This window comes from Condylura cristata, unplaced genomic scaffold (assembly GCF_000260355.1).
Source record: "Condylura cristata isolate star-nosed mole 26May11 unplaced genomic scaffold, ConCri1.0 scaffold00003, whole genome shotgun sequence".
NCBI classification, from domain to species: domain Eukaryota; kingdom Metazoa; phylum Chordata; class Mammalia; order Eulipotyphla; family Talpidae; genus Condylura; species Condylura cristata.
This window is the reverse complement of record NW_004567104.1, coordinates 7,304,733-7,332,509: the sequence shown is the minus strand read 5'-3', so window position 1 is coordinate 7,332,509 and position 27,777 is coordinate 7,304,733.

The following is a 27,777-nucleotide window of genomic DNA, read 5'->3' as shown; positions in this document are numbered from 1 at the left end:
AAAAAAAAAACAAAAAAACACAAGAAAAAAACCAACCAAACAAAAAAATATGACATAATATATAACTAGGATGTGGAGCAATGTTAGCTCTCATTTGTTGCTGATGGGAGCATAAATTGATAGAAACACCATGAAAAATTGTTTAAACATTGTCTAATAAAATTGAATAAATGGCATGCCATACAATCTCAATAGAACTATGTACATAGGCACCATACTTCACATGCAAGGTGTTCACAGCATTGTTATGCATAATAGCCCCACACTGTGTCCATCAACTGTAGAATTTCGCAAAATTAAATTTTAAGTGCAATAGGCACAGAAAGAATATATAGAGTGTTGTACAATTTACATAAAGTTGTAAAGAAATAGGTAAATACTTTTTTTTTTATTATTATTATCAAGGATCTCTTACTTAGGAAGGAAATGTTATTGATATGGATTGCGCCAGAGGAACTTCTGGGGCTAGTAAGTGATGGCTACATGCAAGTATACAGCACCAATGTCTCATTGTGCATTTATGATTGTGCTCTTTTCTAAGTTTATAAAGGTATATATATTTGTGTAAATATATATATATATATATATATACACACACACACACATATATATATATTATATACGCACATATATATGTGATTTGCTATTGTGTTTATTACTAAATTATTAGCAAGTTAAAAATGTCAACTTATTTTACATATCTAATAATAAATACTTAAAATCCATTGGGTTCCTGTCTGAGTCCCATTTCTCACTTTCTATCTACACAATGCCAAGCCTTTTAGAAATTTTAATATCCACTTATGGTTTCAGTTTCAGATACAATCCTCAGATGGCTACTGTAGAAATTAAGAACCTAGCTGTCCTACACAGTGCCTCCATAGTTCTTTCCCTAATTGTTCCTGAATATTTCTGTGACAATTACTAGATAATTCACAATTCAAAGTACAATGAATACATTTTATGTCATCATATTAATATCACATACATGTGACCTTATATTACATTATTTTAACAAACTCTTATTTCTCTGGAAGAAATTCTTATTCAAAGATATCTAAGGTATATCTAAACTTTTAAAATTTATCCCAATAGTTCTTATTACTGAAATTTCTCCTAAGTTAATATATACATTTTATACATTTCCTCTAACTTATTTCTCATATTTATCATATTCTGAATCATTCCTTCTAACTTATTTCTCATATTTATCATACTCTGAATCATTCAACTATTGTATTGTCTGTGTGTTGAAGAATCACAAATGGCTATATTGTTGTACTGATTCAATTCATTATTGTTTTCTGTCAAACTTCCCTCCGCTGTGTTTCCTCTTTTTTTTTGGGGTGACAACATCATCTAATAGAGACACCTGGCTCTAACTGATCTGCCTCATGGAATCTTTCACCAAGCCCTGTCAATTCCTCCTCATTAAATCTCTTGTATCTGTCTCAGGACCTTCCAGCCCTTTTCTAACTCACAGACTCTATATTATTCTTGTCCTCTTCATTTCTTGTCTGACTGATCAAGTAAAATTCTGTATTATTTTCCTGATTCCAGTCAGTTCACATCCCATCATTCCTTCACACTGTTAGTGGATTTACTTTTCAAATCACATGCCTAATCACATTTTAAAGATATCTATAACACTATTCAAAAAAGATGAGTAATCGTGGAAATTTTTTGACACCATGTTAAAATAAAATATCAGAATAAGAACTGTATATAATTTAAAATTTGAAAACTTTAATATGTACCTTAGGGAAAAGTTTGGCGCTTCTGCTGACTACTATGATTTGTCTGTGGGCATACACAGACAATTCTATCCAAGGGAGTCTTGGGATACATGATTCCTACAAGACATGCTTCACTTTATGAGGTAGACATAGTGGGAAGCATATCAGGATAAAAGAAATACCTTACCACCTAGGCTGAGTTGGAGTTCTGGTAACAAACTATCTGAAAGCCCTGAGTCAGAAGTACAAAGAGCAATTTCCAGAGCAAGCGAGACTGTTGGACAAAATGGCTCCCTATTTATCTCCAAAGTCCCAGAATGCCTGCTTAGCTCAGCACTTGAGTCCTCACAGTTCTCTCCCTGTACTGCTGAGAGTTGTAGTTTCCAATCACAGGAGTAGGGGGGTAGAGTCCAGAAAGCTGGAGCCTATGGTGGAGTCCACAAACCTCTGCAGAGTTCCTTTAGGATTTCCTTCCCCTTAACAAGAGGGCAACACATTCCTAAAGTTAGATGAAGATTTTAGATTTATCCTGCTTGAGGGACCAATGAAAAGTTCAGCTATACCAAAACTGATTATAAATCTTACCCTAAGAGAAAAGATTGCAGGGGTCAAATTTAGAAATTGAGGGAATAATTAGTTCAAATCCCCCATATTTTTGCCACTGCTATCCATAGTGAAAACATGGATATAACATTTAAAACCATATATATTTTTTAAAGATTTATTTATTTGTACATACAGAACTGGGGTACAGGCCAGAGGCTCAGGGGCGGTGAGAGGCTTCACCAGAGACAGAGTGGGGAGCAGAACAGGCAGATCTACGAAGTACACTGCTGAGGGGGGCCGTGGGCGGGTCAGGAGAGGTCTGCCACGCCATGTGGTCACCTCTGGGGTAGGCAGGAATCGAACTCATACGGAAATGGCTTTAGCTTCTCAGTGCAGTGCTTTAACCCGCTGCGCCACCAGGGAGGGCCCTTAAAACCATATTTTTAAAAAGATTTATTTATTTATGGATACAAAATTGGGGTACAGGCCAGAGGAGTGGTGGATGAGAAGATTCACCCGAAACAGAGTGGGGAGCAGAACAGGCAGATCGATGAAGTACACTGCTGAGGGGAGCAGCCGGTGGGTCAGGAGAGGTCTGTCACACCATATGGGTCAGCTTCCTGGCGGGGGATTGAACTCATGCTGCAGTGGCTTCAGAGAGCTTCATAATACTGTACTTTAACCTGTTGCACCACCAGGGAAAGCCCTAAAAACCATTTTTAATGCACCCTGTGTTACATTGTCACTTATAATATAGGGAAAATATGTGCCAGAATAGGGAGACCAAAAATATATTTGATCTCCTTATTTTGGCACAGAGATACCATACCCTTGATTTTTCCTGGGATGCTAGCAAGGATATCTTTTGTTATGTTAATGTGGTGGCCTTTCCTCAGCATCTAGGGATGGGAAGTAGTTGCCAGGGAAACCTTGTGATTAGTAAGTTGGAACTTTCAGCACCCCTCCTCCCCACACTCCTTACCAATCCACCCCACATCTCTGGGGGAGGGGAGAAGGTTTTGGAGGTTTCATCAGTCAGCAATAGCCAATGTTGTAATCAATCATGTCTTTTAATGAAGTTTCATTAAAAACCAAAATAACTGGGCTTAGGAAACTTCAAGGTTAGAGATGGAGGGAAGTGTTACTGGTAGAGGACAAGAGAAGACAAGGAAGCTCTGTGCATTTTCACAGCACTTGCTCTATTTCTCTCTTCCATCATACTGCTGATTTGTACTCCAACAAATTAATTGAACTCAAGGAAAGGGGTCATGGATCTCTGATTTATAAGCACCCAGAAATACAATTAATAACCTGGACTTGTGATTGGCTGCTGAGGTGGAAGAGTCTTGTGGGTCTGAGCCCTTAAACTGTGGGACCTCATGTTATCTCCAGGTACATGGTGATAGTGGCAGAATTGAGTTGTAGGACTTCCAGCTGGTGTTGGAATGCGTCTCACACTCCCACTCCCTCCACCCCTGTTTTCAAATACTCACACTGTAAGTGGTGTCAAAATCCGTGTCAGGGAACGCATTTAATCTATACATTAATATATATAACCCATAACCCATATATTAATCTATACATGTGAATGCTTATATAAATGCAAATGAATCAAGTTTCAATAAAATTTTTCTGTCTTTAATGTATGCATTTTACTCTGGTATTTTCCATTTTTCTATTTTCATTTCAGGTTTTTTTTTTTTTTTAATGATGGCTGTAACTCACTATAATGATTTCATAACCACTAATGGATTTTGCCCCACAGCATAATAAACACTGAGTTGGTGGTGTTACAGTAATTATTTATAGGAGAAACAGTGAATATGCATTTACAACTAAACATTTCATAAACAGTTAGGGGGGCCCTTCCTGGTGGTGCAATGGGTTAAAGCACAGCACTATGAAGCTAGTCACAGTCACTTCAACACAAGTTCGATCCCCAGCCTGCTGGAGAGATGACTCACATGGAACAGCAGACCTCTCCTGTTTCACCCTGCTGCTCCCCTCAGCAGTGTACTTTGACAATCTGCCGGTTCTGCTTCTCACTGTTTCTAGGTGAATCCTTTCACCTCCCTTGCACCTCTGGTCTGTATCCCAGTTCTGTATACATGAATAAATAAATTTTAAAAAATATAAGTTTGGAAGATTGGAGAAGAGGGACTGAAAGTCAAGTGAAAGTCAAAGAGTCATGTCAGTAGTGGTGGTGAAGAATTATATATGAGACATTAGAAAAAGACTACTCAAGAACAAGGTCCAGATTGTTGTGCAGGAAACTAGATAGACGGTTGTGTCCTTAGTAGAGGTAAGGAAGGCAAATTGGAAACATATTTGAGTGTGTGGTGGGTGGAGAATAAATAATCAGTTCAATTTTGAACATGCACTTTGAGTCTGGGGTGCATGTGATATATTCAGAAGTCTTGCCCAGTAGAAAGAAAAGTCTCTGGATATATATATATACAAAAAAAATGGGTCTAGTTCTATAGATTCAGAAGTATAAATCCATAAATGATGGTAGAAAGTATAGAATTATAAAGAAATAAGCTTAAAAACAAAATTCTTTTAGATTTTTATTTATTAATGCATACAAGATCTGGGGTGTAGACCAGGTCCAGGGGTTGAGAGGATTCCCCCAAAACACTTTGGGGAGCAGAACAGGCAGATCCCCTGCTGAGGGGAGCAGCAGGCTAGTCAGGAGAGGTCTTTTGCACTATATGGGCAGGCTCCCTGGCCAAGGAAGGAACTCATGCAGCAGTGGTTGGTAATAGCTTGTTAGTGCTGAGATTTTAACTCTTTGCCACCAGGGAGGTCCCCAAGAATAAGATTTTTGGAAATACTTTTAGGTGATCAATAGCTGATAACCACGAAAAACAAACAAGAAATTGCAAAGAAAGAAGAAACCTAGGAGATGGCTGTGGATACAGAGCAGGGGAGAGTCTGGAAGAGAGATTTATTCAATAGTATCTAATGGAAAGAACTAGAAAGGAATCATCATTGACTTTGATGACTTCAGCAATAAATGTTGCAAGAGAATGGTAAATATGGGAAGCAGGTTGGAGTATCTAGAGGCAGCCACCCTTTATGTTAGTAGGGCTGGGAGAGTATTGTGTGAGGCAAACATTCAAAAAGCATGATAGAACAGAATAAATTGTTGAGTGTGATCTACCCTTCTAACTTAGTAAATACACCATTATTACATCTGGAGAACTAGGATTGAATATTGAAGTCATGGACTCCTTGGAGTTCTGCTCTGGAATGTAATAGCTTAGAGAGTTCCAACAGTCCTTAGAGTATGCCCCTTTATTTTCCTCCCACCCCTGTGATGTCCAGACTGTAAGGAACCCTGAATACACACATATAAGTGTCAACCTAACCTAAAAGTCAAAATTCCATTTATACGCTTTCCCTGCCAACATGCCTTAGATTTGGGGGGGGTGCTTACCACTTAATGTGTACTCTGGGACTGACTGCAGAACACCCCCAAAAATGAGTGAGAAAATTCATATTCATAAGCTCAGAGAAAAATAAAAACTAACCTTAAAGAAGTCAATTGGTTGAAAAGAGTAGGAATGTGGGACAGAGTCATTTCTCAGAAAAATCTCCAGTACAGTGGTGGAGAGATAGAACAAAAAACACCATCAGGATTAAATTGAGTTTGGTGCAGAAATATCCAGGTTGCTCTGAACTGAATGACTGTAAAATTTTCCTTGGCTGTGGAGTACAGCAGACATAATGTTCACGACAAAGTAAATGCAGGCCCTTGCTCAAAGGTGGTTTGGTGCGCATTTAATGGGTAATTGCATGATTATTTCTGAGATTTTTAAAAAAATATTAAGTCAATGAAAATGGAAATAGAAAGGGTTTCCTTCCTCTCCTCAAGCAAAATGTTAAGTCTCTGTTGTAAGGGGCTCCAAGAATACATGCCTCATTTCCAAAGTCCAGGATAAGGAAGAGATCTCCACTTCCCTCAGGAATTATTTCACCGCCTAACAGTTATTGTAGCCAGGAAGCTTATTTTTTTTTCTCCTCCTGATAGTTAGTGCAAATTATATTATTCTGGATTTCAACCTATTATTGTTAGTCATTTCCTTATGGTTAACTTAGGATCTCTATCCCTTGCTGGTATTTGCACCTTCCAAATATTATGTCGACTTATCACCTGAATTGGCGATAACTGTTTGAAAATATACACTGTTGTTTTACATAGGATGATGGTTTTACATCCTATAAACACACTACATATGAATGTCTAGGGACTCCAGAAAATACACTTTTGTGTGAGTAAAAATATGTAGACCATATATACCTGATATATGTAATTACAATCATCATAATCATTCATTTTAGATTTGCCAACTTGCACATGTGGAAATGTTCAATTTGTAATGTGATTATAACACAAAAACAAAGCATGTTTGATACCTGTGGCTTGGTCGTTTCATGGTAAGTGCAGAAAATTCAAAAAACCGTGTTACATTTCATGTTCCTAGCCAAGTCAAACTCTAAAAGTAGCTCTATAATTCTTGGGGAATCTCTTTAAGCAGACTTGTGTCAAGGCCAATTAGAATCCAAACAGCCTTTTTCTAATTGGAGTAAGGTATGCACTTGAATAATTCTGTCATTAAGCAAACCCCTTATAAAGGTTAAAGCTCCAAGGTGAACCTCTGCCCCAGGGCTGAATAAACAGGCGGGCAGGAGTGTGGCATTCCTGGACCTTAGTACCATACAGTGTGTGTGGGGACAATGGGGCTGGGGCTCACAGGAGGGGGGCGGTGGTAAATTTCTCTCCATGCTATTGCCATGCCCTTCTCCCTTCACCCCCTGCCCTTTCTCATACTGGCAAAGTTGCAACAGATTTAAAAGGCAAATGTAGATTTTTGTTCTCTTTCACTTGTCAAAAAGCATTCCCCTGCCCCCCTTTGGAGGGATAAGGGAATGGCTGAGAATTCTATAGCACTGATTAAATTTTGGAGGTAAGTTCATGTCTACTGTCATTGCTTATCCCAACTTGAACTCTTGAACTCTTCTTTATTTTTGTTTTTCAGACTTACCTCCCCCTACCTTTGCTGCCAACCTCCAGTCACCATTCATTACTACCATTAATGAAACACTCCATGCAAGCTGTTCTGTCTGTCTGTCTATCTATCTATCCACCTATCACCTATCCATCATAAATCTTTGATTACACTATTGCTTCTGACACCATTGTTCAGTTATTTATAAAATGTCATACAGGTTTGAAAAGTTTTCTCCCTTAGTTCAACTACTCACTCTTCTAGGTATAGACGATGGGATGAGGTATTTAAAGTCTTTAAGTTTCTCTTTCCTTAGGTTTAATCTTTCACCCAGTTTTCTCACTTTATTAAATGGCATTAAACTTTTTTTTTTTTAAAGATTTATTTATTTGTGCATACAGAACTGGGGTACAGGCCAGAGGCGGTGAGAGGCTTCACCAGAGACAGAATGGGGAGCAGAACAGGCAGATGGATGAAGTACACTGCTGAGGGGAGCAGCGGGCGGGTCAGGAGAGGTCTGCCACACCATGTGGTCACCTCCGGGGCAGGCAGGAATCAAACTCATGCGGAGGCGGCTTTAGATTCTCGGTGCTGTGCTTTAACCCGCTGCGCCACCAGGGAGGGCCCGGCATAAACTTTTTTTTTTTTTTTTTTAAAGATTTATTTATTTGTGCATACAGAACTGGGGTACAGGCCAGAGGCGGTGAGAGGCTTCACCAGAGACAGAATGGGGAGCAGAACAGGCAGATGGATGAAGTACACTGCTGAGGGGAGCAGCGGGCGGGTCAGGAGAGGTCTGCCACACCATGTGGTCACCTCCGGGGCAGGCAGGAATCAAACTCATGCGGAGGCGGCTTTAGATTCTCGGTGCTGTGCTTTAACCCGCTGCGCCACCAGGGAGGGCCCGGCATTAAACTTTTGAAGAAAGAGAATTTGAAACAGAGACTTGCACACCAGAAGTTTATTTGGGAATATTCTTAGAAGCAATAACTTTGGTAGAGAAAGAAGGTGGACTGAGAGAAGAGAAAATTTGAACTGTTATGCAGTTACAACAAATATCTCAGTCCATTTTATGTAGAGCTCTGGATCTGAAATGGGATTTAGTGATATCTGGCATCAACCTGTCATTTGATGAAGTTTGGTATGAGAAGGGAACATGGTCTTCGCTAAAGTGGCCTTCTTCATCTGAGAACAATTTTCAGTGGTTGAAGGAGTGAATGACTAGAATTGAAGCTGTGCAATATCACAATGCATCAAAGTATCCACCAGAGATCATCCTGAGTATTGCACAAGTATTTAAAAGGAGTTCCTTCATGATTCTGATGGCATATTTTCCTGGGAAAACTTAAAAGAAGAATATTAGTGAGATGAGATAAAGCTGCCAACCACTGCTATAGTTAGTCTGAGAACCCAAGTGATTCTCATTATCTTTCCCCTCTATCTAACATTTTAAATTTTCTTGGTCAGTACCCATGCTGGACTATGCGACTTACCTTGTGAAGATGACCATTAAGGGTCTGATCTCATGGTTACTATGCTTTTCAGCTTGCGGCTGTTCATTTCTCCATTACAGTCAAAATGGACCATGAGGTATCAAGAGTCATTCCCGTGGATTTCATGAGTATCAAAATATATTCTTCCCTGCTCCTTTTCTGTGTAGGTAACTCTCCCAACTCCTAATGATTAGGGTTAATTGTTGCTGCTAGTATAGTGATTTATTTTCTTGTTGCTGGCTCCTTGACATGAAAAGTGACCTTTTAGCAGCAACTGTAGCTTAAAGCTTAATATAATAATACCTGTTTAAAGTCATGCTCCCTGGAATAAGGTCTTCTACACCTCCAAGTATGAAAAAACATGGGGATGATAGTATTGGGACCATTCTTATTTCTGTTCCTTGGAATTTGAACTCAGGTACTCCATGCATTGAAGAAAAAACTTCTTATAATGATTATTGATTTAGGTTATAAATGATGCCTCATAGAGAATGGTGTTCCATACTTAAAGCATATCATTTCCCCTTAACTATACTTCATCATCCCAGCAGGCCAACTCTGTTGCACATTATGGAGCATGACTAAGGATCCCATGATCATGTGCCCTGTACCATATTCCCCTTGCTATAGAGTATCTCTTAATCCAATGTGATGTTGTATAGGGTCTTGTGATGGTGATCGAACTCTGTACACCCTTAGTTAATGGTACTGGTTGGAACTCTTAAAAACAAAAACACACACATAAAAGAGAGAGAGAGAGATACATATTTAGACTATGAATAGAAATAAATGTAGATGTAGATACAATACAGATATTTATCTACTCAAGATCAATTACTGCCCTTTCAACATAAAAGAGGTCCACTATTATCAACGTTCTGTTAGAATTGTTCTCCTTGAAATATAATGCCAGGTAAGGAGCATAATATTAGTATGCACTCATGACAGGTTGAAAATTTGGCAGTGGCAGTAATAGAACAGCTTCAGTGAGGGAGTGCTCATGTGTTTGGACCTGCTTAGAACTCTACTCATCCCATCGGGCTGTTTCATTTATGTCATTATTATGCAAGAATTGGTGTGACCAGTTACAGAAAGGGTGAAGTAAATTTACTGAGTCATTATTTTCTAATCCATCCATTCCTATCATATCCTTCCCTAACCTACATTACCTTACCCTAGTCTAGCCTACTCTATCCTCTCTTATCCCACCCCTACCTTTCCAATTCTATCCAGAACTATACTATTCCTTCCCATCCCATCCCACTCCATGCCATCCCATGTCATGCCATCTCACCCCATCTCATGTCATCCCATCTCACATTATACTATCCCATCCTGGTAGATGTTTTGTGAGAAGTATCATGTAATACAAACATCTTTACACTTCATGACAACCTTGTTAATCTACTCATATTCCCTTTTCCTTAAACCGTCCTGTCCTTAATCTGTCAATCCATGTGTCACTCAAAACTAAAATGTAAGTATCAACTATATGTTTCTCAGTTCATACTCATGGCTACATAGGAGAAGGTAGAGGTATCTTATAAACAGATGAGTGAGAAAGGAGGTATATTCTTGGGTAGATCGGCCCATTATGCTTGAACTGGTGAAAAATGAATTACAACTGCATTATTATTTAGGAGTAGTAAAAATTAAAAATGATGGGAAGTTATTGCAGTTTTGAGCATGGATCTTAGCCATCTTGATCACTAGTCTCCCACTTTATATGAAAAATAAGTAATTCAGGTTAGAATGTATAGACTCTTCTCACTGTGTTAGTTATTCTATAACTTGAAAGAGAAATATTGACAGATCAGAAAGGAAGTTCAAGAACAGTTCCTATTAATCAGACAATAGCCTATAAGTAAACTTGTTTTCAAGGCCATAATAATGTTAACTCCCTATTGTCAGAAGACAAGCCTTGAGGATAAATGTTTACATGTAGACTACTGTAGGCCTTATAGGAACAGTTTTTGAACTTTCCCTCTGATAAGACTAAAAATAATGCATATATTAGATCTATGCTATATAAAATGAACCTGAGGAATTATTAATCTGTTCAGCAAAAATACTAAATCCAGTAGCAGCTACAAATGGGACCACTTGTTAAAATTTTTAGCAGTTCGTTTTTATGCATATCATGAATTCAAGTCTTTGTGGAGTTTCCAGATACGAATTTACAACATTCACATTGAAAAGGTGAAAAATAAGTATTTCATTAACTATTAGATGTCCTCTCAGCTGCCACACTAAGATTGATACTCACTGTAATAATGCTTTCTCTTGCCTGTGTTGTTATATTGCCTCCTATCATCCCCATTGTTGTCAGGGGGCACAGTTCTATAGTATTGACTATTGTATTCATTGCCAAATGATGGCAGCCCCTCCTGATTTTCTCAGCATTGCTGGTTGTCCTCTGACCTGCTCAATCCTTATCAGCTTGGGAATGTGTCCTCTGGCCTTCCCACATAATCTAATAGAATTTTCTAGACTTATGAAATGTATGCCCTATAGCATGCTTACTTCTCTCAATTTCTTTCCTTTTTTTTTTTTTTTTGAAAGATTTATTTACTCATACAGAACTGGGGTACAGGCCAGAGATGCGGAATGTGAGAGGCTTCACCAGAGACAGAGTGGGGAGCAGAACAGGCAGATCGACGAAGTACACTGCTGAGGGGGGCTGTGGGCGGGTCAGGAGAGGTCTGCCGCGCCATGTGGATCTCCTCCCGGGCAGGTGGGGATTGAACTCATGTGGAAGTGGCTTTAGCTTCTTAGTGCTGTGCTTTAATCCGCCTGCGCCACCAGGGAGGGCCTCAATTTTGTTTCATTCTTCCATTCCTCACCTGCCATAATAGAATGGGAAGTGTACCTCACTCAGCATGGACCATCATTATTAACAAACCTCCAAGAGTCATCTTACCAGCATTTTAATTCTGTCTCCCAAGTTCTTTTTCCAAGGTATTAAATCTTGTGTAATAATAGTCTTCCCATATTAATAAACTCTTCCTTATCCAAGTTTGTATTTCACCCTCTTAATCCAGCAAACTTAAGATCCATTCTTATACTTGCACAGGTTCCTCCTGGATAGCTCCTACTGTGCCTTTAAAATATAGACACTTTCACATTGGTAGACTACAATTTTTCCCAGATTGGGTTATGTTGAGGATCAAAGCCAATTTTTGTCTTAGAAGACATAATTGGAGGATATAGTCAGAGCAAAAATGGCTTCTTCTATAAGGTGGAGACCATGGCAACTTTTCCAGGCAAGAATGAATTATTTGAATTGAATGGGGAGTGGGTTAAGTAGCATCTGAGGATTCATTGTGTTATAGTGTATCAATAATATGTTCTGTCTCAGGAAGACACTGCATCCCACCAAGGGACCAGAATCAGGAATTTGAGACCTGCCATGTTTGAAAGCTGAATCTATTTTGCAACTTTGCTACTCTATATTTAAGTTCTAGACCCAAACTTTATCTTTTGGCTACAAGAATGTCTTTATATGTTTCCAAGGAGGCCATTGATTTTTCACATTTAGTCTTTAAGTGGTGAATAATCTTGATAAGCCTTTAAATTCTTTTCTCCAAAGCAGCTATCGACAATATCAGTATTTTGATAGCTCTTAGTTTATATTGCCCCAGTACTTCTCAAGCATCTGATAAATCATTTAGTACATTACAATCCAACAGTATCTGTATTATTTATTATTTCATAACAAATTCCTCCTTTAATTCAATAGCTTCATTCAGTAATAGGTAATTATTATCTTTCATAATTTCTTTGGATATGGAATTTAGGAATAGCTCAGCTGGGTATTCTCACCTCAAGGTTTGTCATGAGATTCATTTAAAAGTTAGTCAAGACTGCCTGCCCAGACTGATAAGAATGTGGACCTATCTTGGAGAGCGCACAAGAGTGGCCAGAGGACTCATATCCCTTGTAAGACACCCATCAGTTCCTGGCCATGTCTGCAGATGCCTTGAAAGCTTCAGAAAGATCCTGTCAACACCAACTGCATGTAGGATTTTTAGCTTAACAAGAAAACAACCCCAGCACACACCAATATTAGGAAGCAAAGCAGATTGGCCAAATGTCCATTGACATTCCATGAGATCCTGCCAACTGCTCTAACAGATAGTCAGGACTGCCACCTTGCCATACACCCAGACCTGTACCAGGGTTGGTGGGGGAGCCCTGTCAGAAGTCCCACTTTTTAACCCCAGCTGCTTCAGCTAAAAATGCCACCATATCACATTCCAGCAAAAGCCTTCCCAGAGTTCCTACCCTTTGGTCCCAGCCACTCAAGCCAAGACCACTACTATGTTGCATGTTCAGATCTATTCTGAGGAAGATCCCAACAACTGTACTCACCACCTCAAAAAGTCAGTAGAACAGGAAGAACCATGCCCAAAAGAAGTCACCATATATAGCAAAGCAAACACAAAAGGGGAAAAAGGGAAAGAAAATACAAATGACCAAGCAAGTCCTCAGGGACACAATACACCATAGAGAGAGTATGAACAGAAAACTACAGAACTTAACACAATAACAAAGACATGAAAGTATTTTCTTTTTTCATATGAGATAGAGAATTCAAAACTTCCATAATGAAGAAAATCAAATAATTAGATCAATACAAAATTTAAGAACATAGGTTAGAGATACACAGAAAAACTTAGAAAAGGAAAAGGAAGATATAGGAAACACAATTAAAATCAAACAAACACAATCAAAGATTGACAATGAATTTTTAAATAAGAAAATTACAGAAGAGCAGGACCTAAAAAGATATATAGTTAAACATTCTTGGAAAAGTCATGAAAATAGAACAGATGGAAGAAAAAATCAGAGATACAAAGAAATAGTATAAATAATATTTTCTATTGATGGAAAGACAAAGATAGAAAAATACAAAGGATAAAGAATGAAGAAACCCTTTGACACTAACCTAACATCATGAGGAAAGAAAATGTAAGAGCTATTGGAATCCCAAAAGGAGAAAAATGCAGGAAGGGTGTTGAAAACTATTTAAACAAACAATTGAAAAAACATCCCAAACTTGAAGAAGGGAGTGAACATAGAAATACAGGAAGGTAAGAGGACACCAACCTATTTAAGTAAAAGGAAGTTTACAGCACGGTGCATAGTAGTAAAGTTTCCAAGAGTTCAAAACAGAAAAAAATAATGAAGCTTGCAATGGAGGAAATCAAATAACCTGTAAAAGAGTACCAGTTTTTCTCTGAAAAATCATCACAGCTAAGAGACTGAGTGACTATTTCAAATTATTCTAAGAAAAAATATTCTATCCAAGAATATTTATATACCATGACCAAGCTGGATTTATTCTATGGCACAAGGATAATTCAGTATCTAAAAAGACAATCAACATAATTCACCAAATCAACAAAAAGAAAGATAAAAAATGAGTATATCAATAGACAAAGAGAAAACATTTAATAAAATTCAACATTCATATAAAGAAATCTCTTGAAAAACTTCAGAAAAATTAACACATTTCAACATAAAATACAAATATGACAAAACTATAGCAATCATAATTCTCAGTGGAGAAAAACTGAAAGTGTTTCCATTAAGATCCAGTACACGAAAAGGAAGTCCACTCTGACCACTATTAATCATCATTATATTGGAATTACTAGCTAGGCCAACTAGGTAAGAGAAAGACAAAAAGAATCTAAAATAAGAAGGCTATATTTATTCGCAGATGATGTGATAATATGTATAGAGAACTTTTAAAAATATGTGGGAAAATTAATTAAAACAAGAATCCAGTTCAGTAAATTAAAAGGATACACAATTAATATACAAAAATCAGTTGTCTTCCTGCATGAAAATAATCATCCTGAAGAGGAAGAAATTAAGAAAATCATATAATTTACAATCATAGCAAAAAACAAAACAAAACAAACACCAAATACTCAGAATACAACTAACAAAAGAGGTGAAATATCTATATGAGGAAAATCATAAAACATCATTAAAAGAAATAGACACAAAGAAGTAGAAATATATTCTTTGTCCATGGATTGGAAGAATCACCATTACCAAAATAGCCATCCTTCCCAAAGCAATTACAATAAAAATATCAATGCCATCCTTCCAAGAAACGGAAATATTACAGACTTCAAGTTGAACTACAAAAACCCTGCATAGCCAGTATTCCTGTGTAGAATATGGAAAGGATAGCAGCATTATGCTTCCAGATTTTGAAGTACACTACAAAGCCATAATAATTAAAACTTCACAGTACTGGAACAAAAACAGACACTTAACCCAATGGAAAAGTATTGAAAGCTCAGAAATAAAGTTATCCATGTGTGGTCAACTATCTATGACAAAAGATCAAAGGGTATAAACTGAAACAAAGAATGTCTCTTTCAAAATGGTGCTGCGAAAAATTGGTCTTCAACACTCCTATAAAGACTTGGCAGATGGCTTCAAGAGTGTGAACTGCCAGAACAAGGTGGAATTTTCAATGTAGTAATAAGCAAGCCTCAGAAGTTACATACCATTCACTTAAGTACATTAGGCACATGAAACACTCTGATACAATTTGGAAGGGAACTTTCCAAAGCATAAATATCACCAAGTGAAAATTATTGGGAACATCTTAGAAGTTGCTTATTACAATCTCTAATCCAAGTTTGTTAGCAATGAAAATTTTAATGCATTGGCTTTGCCAGTCAGAGATCATAGTTCCTTACAATCCTAAATAAGAGTCAATTTTTGCCAATTTGTCACTGGTAATCTAGCATTAATTGTATGTTTTGAATCTAGATCAACAGATAGACAGATAGATTTGAAAAAGTCTACTGACTATCCACACACATTCCTCTCTCCATATTTTGGCTGTTTTACCACTTGCTGGTATCACTGTTCAAATCTCTAAATATCTTTCCATGGTTCATAGTATCCTTGCTATATGAACTGGCTCTCCACACTTCTCTCTTAATATGTTTCTCCTGCATAACTCCATTCTAGAAAAATATCCCACCTAAATTGACAAGTCATATCTATTCATCTCATCCTAAATACCACCTCTTAGGCATATTCTATCTGTACTACTTTCTGTTCCTTCATAGGACTTGTTATCATTTGACACTGTACTAAATGTGCTTTGATTTATTTACTATCTATTTAGCTTCCACACTAGATTGTATACTCCATGTAAGGTCAGGGTTGATTTATTTCATTTATTATCCTTAGTGAAAATAAAGAAACAGAAAAAAATATGAAACTGTGCCTAATATACAGTGAATACCCAATTTCACACACACACACACACACACACACAGACACACACACATATATATATACACATACATACATACACACACACACATATATAATTTCTAGTATCATCAGGTATTGCATTGATGACCTTTGTCAGATGTTTATCTGGGTCCTGTTTGAGAGAAGTTAGACCTCTGTTATGCTGAGAATTGTCTTCTCTGAGTTAAATTTGGTTTGAATTTTAAGACAAAAGGCAACAACCTGCTTTCTAAGTGCTCAATTTCCTTTTGCATTGACATCCATTTTCGAAAGCCTATTGTGCTATGAACTTTGCTCTTTCAGTCTATTGTTTGACTTGTACTAACATAAAATCTCCTGGAATTAAAACAAAGGAGATTAAAAGGGATATCATAGCACTCCATTTTCCATGGTGTCTTTTTAACTCTTGGTATCTGGATTCTCATGTTTTCCCATCACCAGTCTAATCTGGGTAATGTTAGCCTTGTTCTCTCCATGATCTCTATGCCACCCAGCTACCCAGATGAGTGCTATAAGATGGCACATGGGTAAATTAGTAGTGGGAAGTCTATGGGGATTAAAACCAAGATGAAAAAGTATACACAAAATGAAGAATGATGTAAGAAATAACACACACACACACACACACACACACAAATCAGTAACACCAGTTTGCTTAAATTAACGTATTCCTAGTAAAACATCTTTTGTAGAATACTTAGTATGTGATACATGAGGCTAAGATGTGTGATGCTAAGTTTGCCTTTTTTGTTGCTTTAGAAATTTTAAGTTACCAAATTCAAATAATTTTTACCTATTTAGATCTAAATCTCTGTGATGGTGAATGTTAAAAGGTGTTAGATCTACCTATGTGTCAACATTTATCCAAAGTCTTATCTTTCGTTTCTATGTAACACTTAAGAGATTCCTGAAGAGGTTAGTGGAAAGGGGAAGAATTTTTGTAATAAGTCAGTCTCAGAAATATTTAGGTTTTATAAAACTTGGCCAAGGCGGGGTGAACATTTCATTGTTTCTATTTATTTCTTTGCTTGTGCATTTGATTTATTACCATGTTGTATTACTAGAATATAGTCTCCCTAAGAGCAAGAAATGTTTCTATATTTTTTGCCCTATATCTAAAACACCAAGAATATATATTATTTGTTTTGATTGAGGACAATAAATGGAACAAAAATATCAATCCCGATCTTATATAGAGTATAATTTAGTGTGGAAGCTAAGCAAACAAATTGAGGCATATCTACTACAATGTCAAATGGTGACATGTCCTATGAAGAAACAGAAAACAGTACAAAGAATTATAGAATTTATATATATATATATATATATATATATATTTATATGCATGTATAATTATGTATGTACATCTAAAATTGTATATCTAAAATACGGAGAATGTATATACATACCCATATCCATACAAATATACATATACATATGATTTTGTTATACTTGATATCTAATTTTCTTTAAAGAGTTAAGATATGTTGCTTTTTGAAGTGTTTTAAAAGATTTTCTTTATTTTTTGCACAGAGGGACTGAGGTGTAGGTGGGGGGGGCATGGGGCTGAGAGGAGTCACCAGAGACAAAGTGGGGAGTAAAATAGGGAGATCTACTGAAATACCCTACTGAGGAAAACAGCATGGGAGACAGGAAAGATCTGCTGTGCTATATGTGGATCAGCATCCTGGCCAGGGATTGAACTCAGGCTGTAGTAGTGATAGAGCTGAGACTTAACCCTTAGGCTTAACCCAAGATATATTACTTTTCTTGCTTAGATGTCTTTAAATGACATTCAGTTACACCGAGTATATGTCACACACAATTTTTATTTTTCATTTTCCTTTTTAAAACATTTAATTTATGCATATAGAACTGGGCTACAGGCCAGAGGTGCAGGGGTGGTGAGAGGTTTCACCAGAGACAGAGTGGGGAGCAGAACAGGAAAATCAACCAAGTACACTGCTGAGGGAAGCAGTGGGCCGTGTGGGTCACATCAAGGGTGGAGGATTGAACTTGCACTGAAGTGGCTGCAGCTAGTTTGCAGTACTGTGTCCTAACCTGTTGTGCCACCAGGGAGGGCCTAGTTTTCACTTTCAATGAAGAAATAATCTTAACATTCTTTAAAAAATATTCTTGAATTTAGAAGTTTTGTTGAGTGTCTTGTTTTCCCTACTCAAGTTTAGAGATTTTAAGAGATCCTACGAGTGGGGTGGAGATGGGGGACAGAGAGGGATCAGGAGGGAGAAATGTGGGGGGCTATGGTGATGATGGGTGGGAGAGGAGGGAAGTAAAACATTGTTGTAAAATGAACAATAATGTAAATAGATATGTAAGAAGGAAAAAATGGATATATTTGCATAAGAAAAAAAGATGTGTAAAGTTTCATCATCCCTCAAAAAATGAGAAGTTGTAATTTCACATTTTTCAGAATTCCTGGTATTAGAAATAGGCTTACTTCCATTCCCTCCACAAATATTTGTGAAGTTGTATTTTCTGTCAGGTACCATTCTGGCCTTGATAACTTTAGAGATTGTCTGCCCTTATTGTATTCTCTAGAAGGTAACCCAGACATTTGACTAGTGAATTAAACCAGCAGAATGATACAAAAGAGCAATAATAATGTACCATGACAGCAAATATCCAATACGGGTGACTTGCACAAAGACATAACACTTAATTTGAAATGCAAAGATGTAGCTGAATTATGTGGCTAATGATGATAGATCAGGTGTTGTTTGTAGAAGTAGCAAGTTTAAAGGTCTTAAAATTATAGAAATTTTGGCATATTTTCAGTTTTGAAAAAAAGTTGTGTGGTTGGAATTATGAATTGTTCCTACAATTGTCATATGATGAAATTAGAGAGACTAGAAAGCCTAGGGATGTGAAGATTTTTTTTTTAAAATTTATTTATTTATGCATACAGAACTGAGATGCATACAGAACTGAGGTACATACAGGCCAGGGGCTCAGGGGTGGTGAGAGGCTTCACCATAGACAGAGTGGGGAGCAGAACAGGCAGAATGACGAAGTACACTGCTGAGGGGAGCAGTGGGTGGGTCAGGAGAGGCCTGCCATACCATGTGCTCACCTCCGGGGCAGGCGGGAATCAAACTCATGCTGAAGTGGCTCTAGCTTCTCAGTGCTGTGCTTTAACCTGTTGAGTCACCAGGGAGGGCCAGGATGTGCAGATTTTTAAAGAATAATTTGATTTTGATTAAGAGATTGGTAACTCTTGATTTAAACATAGAAAGACGTGATCAAAATTGGTAAGAAACATTGCTTTAATTGAAATGTAGAAAAGGGGGGTCAAATTACTTTGAATATGTTTGAAATGTTTCAGACTAGTGGCAAAGATCATTTAGAATATAGCAACATTAGTAATCAAGTAGAAAAGTCTGTGGAACAATTATTTGGACATAAAATTATTTGGGGTTATTTAGGAGACAAAATAGACCATTCCTGATTATCAGAACCTAGATTGAGTAGATTTGGGAGGTAAAAGAATGGGTATTTGATTTAAGGGGTATAGGTACACACACACTAACATGGGAAGTATTAGGCTGGATAAATGGGAGTATATAAATAATCTACCTGGTATCATTGAGAACCTGGAAAAATTTTCTCCTACAATCTGCTGGTCATGTTGAAATTTCTAAAGCCCAAAACTGAAAGGTAGAAGATATTCTCAACACACTCATAAAAAATGCTAAAAGATGAATATTCAGTCTCTGTTCCATTTCCTGCATATGGGAGATATTATGATGTACTCTAGGTAGTAATGATTGTATCCCCCAACACTCCCTCTTAAAAAACCTGCACCCTATTTCAGTACTTAGGTGAATGCCTTGACTATATTGCTAATTTACAGAACCAATGCACTTTGCACACACACACTCACAAATTGGTATCAGGTATAGAAACCAGACTCAGGTGGAATCAACATAATCCTGTTGGAGTAATTTGAATTACAATACCTATAAGAGGCAGAGACTTGCTGTTGGTTTCTAGAATGTTAAGGGAATATAGAAATGGTAAGAACATTGATATGAGTGGAAATTACAGAGTTTCAGGTAGCTAAAATTCTGCAGGAGGAGTAATATAGCTTATTTAAAGAAAGCAAAAAGCAAAAAAAAAAAAAAAACAAAACCAAAAATGTTTTCTGAAAAGAGACAAGTAGAAGACAGAGGACAGGCCTGATACTTTGGTTTCCATTAGACAGGCTGAACTGTTTATAATTGAGTTTTGTGTTTTTTTTAATCCCTTATTTCTTCCATGCTTGTGTGGGATTTTGTTCATTGCAACCATTTAAGACCTGTTTCAGATATTCTTATAAGGAAGATTCCTAATTTGAACAGATCCACCAATGAGTGTTTTCTTCTATACAGTAAGCCACATCTCCCTTCCTAAAATGCATTTGGTCCTTGAGAATTATGCTGAACAAATATGATTTTCTACACTACTGTCTACTAAATATTAGGAGAGTCTCCTCTCTAAGTTTTCTCTTTTCCACACAAGACAGACATTTATTTCAATTGTTCCTAACATGATTTAATGTTCAAACCTTTTCCCTACTTTTCATGCTTACCTGTCATACTTCCCTATGATTTATCAAACATTTTAGAATAAAGGACCCATAATGAAATGAAATGCATATGTGATCTAATACACTAGGAACAGAATAAAGCTATCACCACTCATTGAAATGTTTCAGTTAATCTCTTTTCATAACCTTTTTGTGTTTGAGCTTTTCTTCTTTGGGATAAGTAAGTTTTTAGAGAAGAAAAAAGACACTGTTCACTGATAGAATGAAAACATTCTTGAATAACAGATAATAACATTAAATTAGCCCTAGCCTATAGATTATCCAATGGACCAGCTGATGTCACCTCATCAAAATGCAATGTAAAGCATTATACATTGTGAAAGAGGAAAGATACCTGAGCCAGGAACTCATGCAACAGTTTGTGGAAACTTGGTGGGGAGCAAGGTTTCAAGTCAATGAGAAAATAGGGAATATCAGGCAGATTTGGAATAGGGGGCATTAGGAGTAAGCTGATAAAGGACAGGTGGGAAGTAATTGACTTACTGGTAGAGGTCGCTGATAAGGCTCTTCTGAGGATTACTTCTGGAGGAAGGGTGGTAAAGGGCATGCACTTTTGCATCCCTGGTCACAGGTGACTGTCCATAGACAATGATGATGATAGAAACACATTAAAAATTTTAAAATGGCCCTCTGGTGATACAGTAGGTTAAAGCACAGCACTGCTAAGGTGCTAAGGTTGCTTTGGTGCGAGTTTGATCCCTGGCCACAGCCCCGGAGGTGATCCTAGTGGCTCGGGAGACCTCTCCTGTCTTGTGTGCTCCTCCCTCAGCAGTGTACTTCATCGATCTTCCTGTCCTGCTCCCCACTCTGGCTATGGTGAATCTTCTCACCGCCACTGCACCTCTGCCCTGTATCCCAATTCTGTATGGGTAAATAAATAAATCTTTAAAATCACATCTTTAAAATGCCAATGATTGCATACAGACTTCTTGGTCCGTGAACCCAGACCTCAGGAACTGATATACAACCTTCAATATACTAGATTTGATGAAATTTTGCTCTCTGATCTCCAGAGTTCCTTCTACAGGGTTGTCAAAGATTGATTGTTAAATTTCATTTTTTTTGGTGCATATGTGGGAAACTGAGAGTCAATTGTGAGAAGGCTGTTTTCTAAACTTGTAGGTAACTCCAGTGCAGAGCCAGGAATAGACATAGCTTCTTCATACATAGTTCAATTTCCAGCATTTCCTGGCCTTGCCAAGTGCAAAATGATCCAGTGTGCTCTGGCAATCTGCACACAGTACATGATCATGTGCACCCCTTTGGGGAGACTCTAGCTTTGCCATCTGGCAAAGGTTACTTTGGCCAGTAAGAGCGCTGGCCAACTCTGGCAAAAGTTAAAGAAGACATAGAGTTTCTCATTGTCTTTCTGGTTCGGATTTGCTTAGGGAGAGACTGACTGTGTCAAAAAAGAAATGGTGGTGACTTACAGCTGCTCAGGTCTGTTTTACAGACGCTCTCTGGAGCTGCAGGTTTCATTTAGCTTTCATAAAGTTACAGTGCTTAATCTCAAAAGGGTTATCAGTTCTGTCATGTATAATAAACCTTCCAGTGAAGGCAGTGGGAAACAGTGTTTCTATTTAATACCCGGAGAAATGGTGGAAGTCAGCGATTGATACCAACACAATGATGGGAAAAAGTGTCTAGAGGTGCTACTCACATAATCTCGTTTTACAACATCTTGAAAATTGAATAGAAAGGACTCAACTAACAATACCATTGCACACTACTGATTATTGTTCTCAAATGTTCCTAAAGCTCTAAAAGCAACATTTAACAATAAAATGCTCTATAAATATATCACAACAATGTAGGTAGCTGTATTTTTTTTTCCTTTAAAAACAAAAGCACATGGAATTAGTCATAAGTCTTATAATTTGTCTTTAGTAATTTCTTGGCTAAAATTGCATTATCATTTTAAAATGTTATATAAATGTAAATAAATGAACTATTCTTGACATTGGTAAGCATTTCCAAGTAATTTAGAAAAGGGGGAACGTTGCAACTTGGCTTAATTACATGTGATCTTTATCAGGGAATATATTTTGTTTATCTAGCTTGAGCTCGATCTCATTTGTGAAGACATTTAGTGGGGAAAGCAAAATTTCCTTGCAAAAAGCATAATAGTTCAAATTTCCTGCTATAAATGTGTCAATGATTCTTGGTTTTTTATCTTCTGCTATTAAGCCTTTTTGGAATAAGCATATTTTACAAATGAGTTAGAATTATAGGAAGTTACTACAATATCCTGTTAAACAACAAACAAACAGCTGCAAGCTTTACATGCTCCAGCTTAGGAAAAAGTTTGACTAGTTTGGAAAAATATATCTGTGCTTCCTGTTTGTGCTCACACCATGTAAGGGGTGGAGGGCAGGGGGTGCATGCTGGTCAACATTATTGAGAAAATCTTCCAATATATTTTTCACTAAGAATATTATATGGAAAAAAACCCAATAAATATTATTTGATTTAATAAATTAAGTATTTAGCACTGTTATGTTCTAATTTAACATGTTTCAGTTTAATTTTAATGACAACATTGAAAATGGGTGTTAAACTTTAACAGCAATTTAAAATAATGACCTATAATATTATATATTCTTGTACATTACTAATTTCGATCACTAATAAATCTGTCATATCATTAAAGTGTATTTAGAATAACTTCTTTGCTGGACTATCAGGACCTATTTTCAAACCTGTTTTCTTCTTAAAATCTGCAATACAGTCACGTTACATTTATTTAAATACTTCGCAAAGTGATTATTTTAGACTATATTCTTAGATGGTGATTTTATATATTCAGTCAGATTTGTTTACAGCTTTTATAAACAATATTTATTGGAGAATGCAAAAAGCATCAGAAGAAAAAAGTTTTCACTCTCTTAAACATAGTAAAATGATCAAACGTTTGGAATTGACACAAATTGTAAAAATGTGTCTTAACTGAGACGCTTTGCCCTAAGGAACTGTGCCTTTGTGTTTGATGATTCTTCCATAAACCTGAGTTTATTTTGAAAAAAAAAAAATTGATCCTTTTAATGTAAGAAAGTTGATGGAGAAAGAATTTCACTTATGAGTTTTTCCACTAGACACTATAAAACTCCATCATAGCACCTTGCATTTTTGGCATCTGTCGTTGAACCTTACAATTGAACGTTGCCAGATCTTATTTTGAAAACCGGTGTTGTGTCTTAGGATGCAAATCATCTGGATGAAAATTCAAGTCAAAGAGAAAAGCTGCTTGATTGTAGATGCTCTGTTTGAATCAAGCAGTAAGAAGCCAAAACTTAAATAGGACATAAAAAACCTTAGGAATAAAAGAGCAAAAAAAGAGTGTGTAAAGGGAAAAGGCAAGACTAAAAAGAGAAAGCTAAATTTGATTTGGAAAAATTCCATGATAAGCTTCTTCCAACAAAATGGTGTCATCTGCTCACTCCCCACACCCACCAAATACAGAGAGAATTTGTTTATTACACAGAATCTATATGATCACTCTTGTTGAAAAATTTTAAAGAATTGATTATGCTTTTCATTTTTCCTTTGGATAGCAAGAACTGTTTTAACACTTTTTTTGTCTTTGCTGAAGTAGGTGAGCCTTCTACTTATATCAATAAAGAATAATTTTCTAAACCAGATGTTTGATATTTTAAGAAGATAGTAGAATAAAATTTTAACTTGTAAAACAAGGTTGGGGAAACTTTTTAGACAGAATCCTTTATGACTCATTAGCAGCTAAAAATTAAAGACTACTGTTTCTTGATAGAAATTGTTAGTGAAATTTATTCTTTACTGTTTTCCACTATATTCATATATACTATCCCTAATCAAACTCTCAAGTTTCATTATTCAAAATTCTAATGAACTATGATTTCACATAAATTGATTCATATTAAAATTTGATCTATACACTCACTCACTCAACTGAGCAACTAAATCTATTTGGAAAGTAAGAGCATATATGGAGAACTCTCGTTCATAAAGAGGGAGTTCTTGTGAAATCTAGTCTTTGCAACCAGCAGGAGCAATGGAACATTATAAACTAAGGAGTTCTAAATAATTCATGGATGTGCATGGAAATAAAGTTTCAGAACTGAAGTGAGAAACAACTGCTGGGGGAAAGTGATTTTTAAAAGGAATTACAGTCAACAACAGTTATATTATTTCAGGTTACCTCACACCATTGTGTGCATTTACAATACAACAATTGTATACTTCCATTGGTTTGGGAAAGAAAATTCAGAAAACTGAAAAAAAAAAACAGACAGTATGACTCAGTGTGCAAACAACTTTCTATTTGCAAAATCTACAGTAAAATATTATTCTATGTTCTTGAAAGTAAATCCAGACCTTAAGTCTTAGAACAAAGTGTCCAATACTTACAAAGTAAGTATAAAAATAAGTGGGTATTGTTTCCTGTTTTCCCTTTGTTTATTTCTCATTTTATAAATTTTTTATATAGCATTAGGATAAAGGTGATTAGAGATTATTGACAATAAGTGAAACACACTTTGTATCTAAGTAGGTTGTTCATAACTCTAAAATTGAACAGCTATATAGAAACAAATTATTTTTCACAATCTCTAGGTTAGAAGTGTGATAGTAGTAATAGAAAAAGGAAAGTAATCAAAATTGTGTGAGCATAAACATTCAAGTAAAATAAGATATTTCCATGAGATCTCATGGCAAGAAGACAACTGATAATTCTATAAGTGGAACCATTCACCTACAATTTACTTAAATTGGTTTTACTCCAGTCCCATTTTCATGGTACAAACTGTTGTTCCAGCTTCCCGGACTTACATAAAGATAATATTGATAAACACACTTACTAGATTTAGGTGTTAGATGAATCTAAATTCCCCTAAAATCTCAAATAAAATAATGAATCATAGTGAGCTAAATTCATTTTGGAAATACCTCAGAAATATCATTGATTCAACAATGCATTCTTGAATATATACTTTACAGTGATATTTTATGGTTACTTCTACAAAATATTTTTCTTCAGTGATGGCCCTGGATTTTTTTAGGAAAAACACACTGTTTATCTTGAACATTCAGGAAAGAACTAGCTACTAATCTCGGGCAAATGAATGAAAATTTCCAAATGTGCAGTCCTATTCTCTCTTCCTAACAGAATAGATGTTTGACCTGAGTTAAACCATAAGATTATTAAACAGTATGTTTTTAGTTTTTTAAATATATTAAATAGACTAAAATAATTTATATAGCTTGAATGCTAAGATGAATTATAATATTCAAAGTAGCAATTATCAAAAATCGAGGTTTAGACAAATTTCTTAATTTACAATGCTTGTTAATACTCATAGCCACCTTAGTTTTATCTAGTTCTATGTTTACTCACAATATTTCAACTAGACAATATTTTAAATACACACTGAAATTGCAATTTTTTTTCCTTTTCCTCTCTTTTATAACCTTATAATTATCAAAGGTATAACTTCCTGCTTTTGCATGTTATTAGTTTTGATACTTTAAATAAACTCTGTGCAGTTGATTCAAATCAAAACTAAACATGTCATCTAATCTATGACTTCCATTAATCAGCTTTCCCATAAAATTACAATTACAACACCAGCATCACCCTTGCAAGTTGCAGTTCAAGACAAAAGTTGTAACATAACATATGACTTGGCAGCAGAAACATGGTAAACTGCTGGAATGTGAATTTGATCTTGACTCCACCTAGCACTTCATTTTGGTCATCTTGTTATTGACTTACTCTGCATTGATTAGCCTATTTAGAGATAAATAGATGCAAATTTATGACATTTATTTCTCTCTTTTTTCAGCTTCAGAATTTACAATCTGCCTGTAGCAACTGCCGCCCAATTGTGTGGTGAGATCACACAGAGGCTGAGAGACAGTCTCCAAGATCAAACCAAAGATGCAAATGTAAATAGAAAATATGAGTTTTGATTTTTCTTCTAGAACATTTTAAAAATTGGTTGACAGTTGGGGATAATTTTAACCTGGACTCAGCTTACTATAGTGGCAATGAAAAACAAGGAAACAAAAAAATGGTTTGGATTCAATAAGAATGAAAATTTTAACTTTCTTTCTGATGGGATTTAGGTTGAGGGGAATGTAATTGTCTGTCTTAGGTATAGTCTATCTACTTTTCCCCCTAACTTAAGTCCTAAGAAAATATCAAATATTCTGATTACATTGAATGACTGAAAATATTTTCCTTTCCAGTTCTTACTGGTTTATGCTGCTATACTTATTTTACTTAAAGACAGAGCTTTTAAATCGTAATTATATTTATTTCTTTTAATTCTGTTTTCCATCTTCATTCATGAAGCAAAGCAGAGAAGGATCTATCTTTTAAAGGAAGATATACATTTTGAAGGTTTTTTAAAATAATTTTTCTCACATGTATACAGTCACTATTTCCCATCAATAGCATATGTACAGATATAAAAGCCCACAAATGTGTCTGATTATTAGGTCATCAATTTCACTTTTAACAAATAAAGTAGTTTGACTTTATTATTTACATGATTCTTAAAACATGCGGGAGGCCTCTGACCACACAAATAAACATGTATTTTTGGAGCAGTAGAAAGCCTGGTGTTTATGAACAAGGTTCTTTGTATTTTTAACAATATCTGGCACATTTAAACAAAACTCTACTGAAACATGCAGCCTGGATAATTGTGTGCTTTGTGATCTATGTTGGGCAAGGACTCCAACCTCTGCTCTTCAGTCAGACAGGAGTATGAAAATCTGTTATTGCAATTTGACATTTTCCTTGCATGATTGGGTCAGTTGGTAAATGTCCACTTTGCAGTTCTTAGAAGCCCAGATTTCCTGTTACAAAGCAATGTGGATCTGATTACAATTATACTGAAGTCCAGACACAAGTATACCTATGTTCTACCAGCCATTGCACCTCTCACTTTCCATGTTAACAGGAACAACTTATTGATTCTACCTTCCTTTTCTCTGTGGTGGATAACCAAGAGATAATCGCGAACAGAGTAAATGAAAATTAAGTATTGTCCTCGTTCCTAATTCTGGTACAATTCTCATAAGCTGAAGGGAATCAATGAATTCAACTGAAA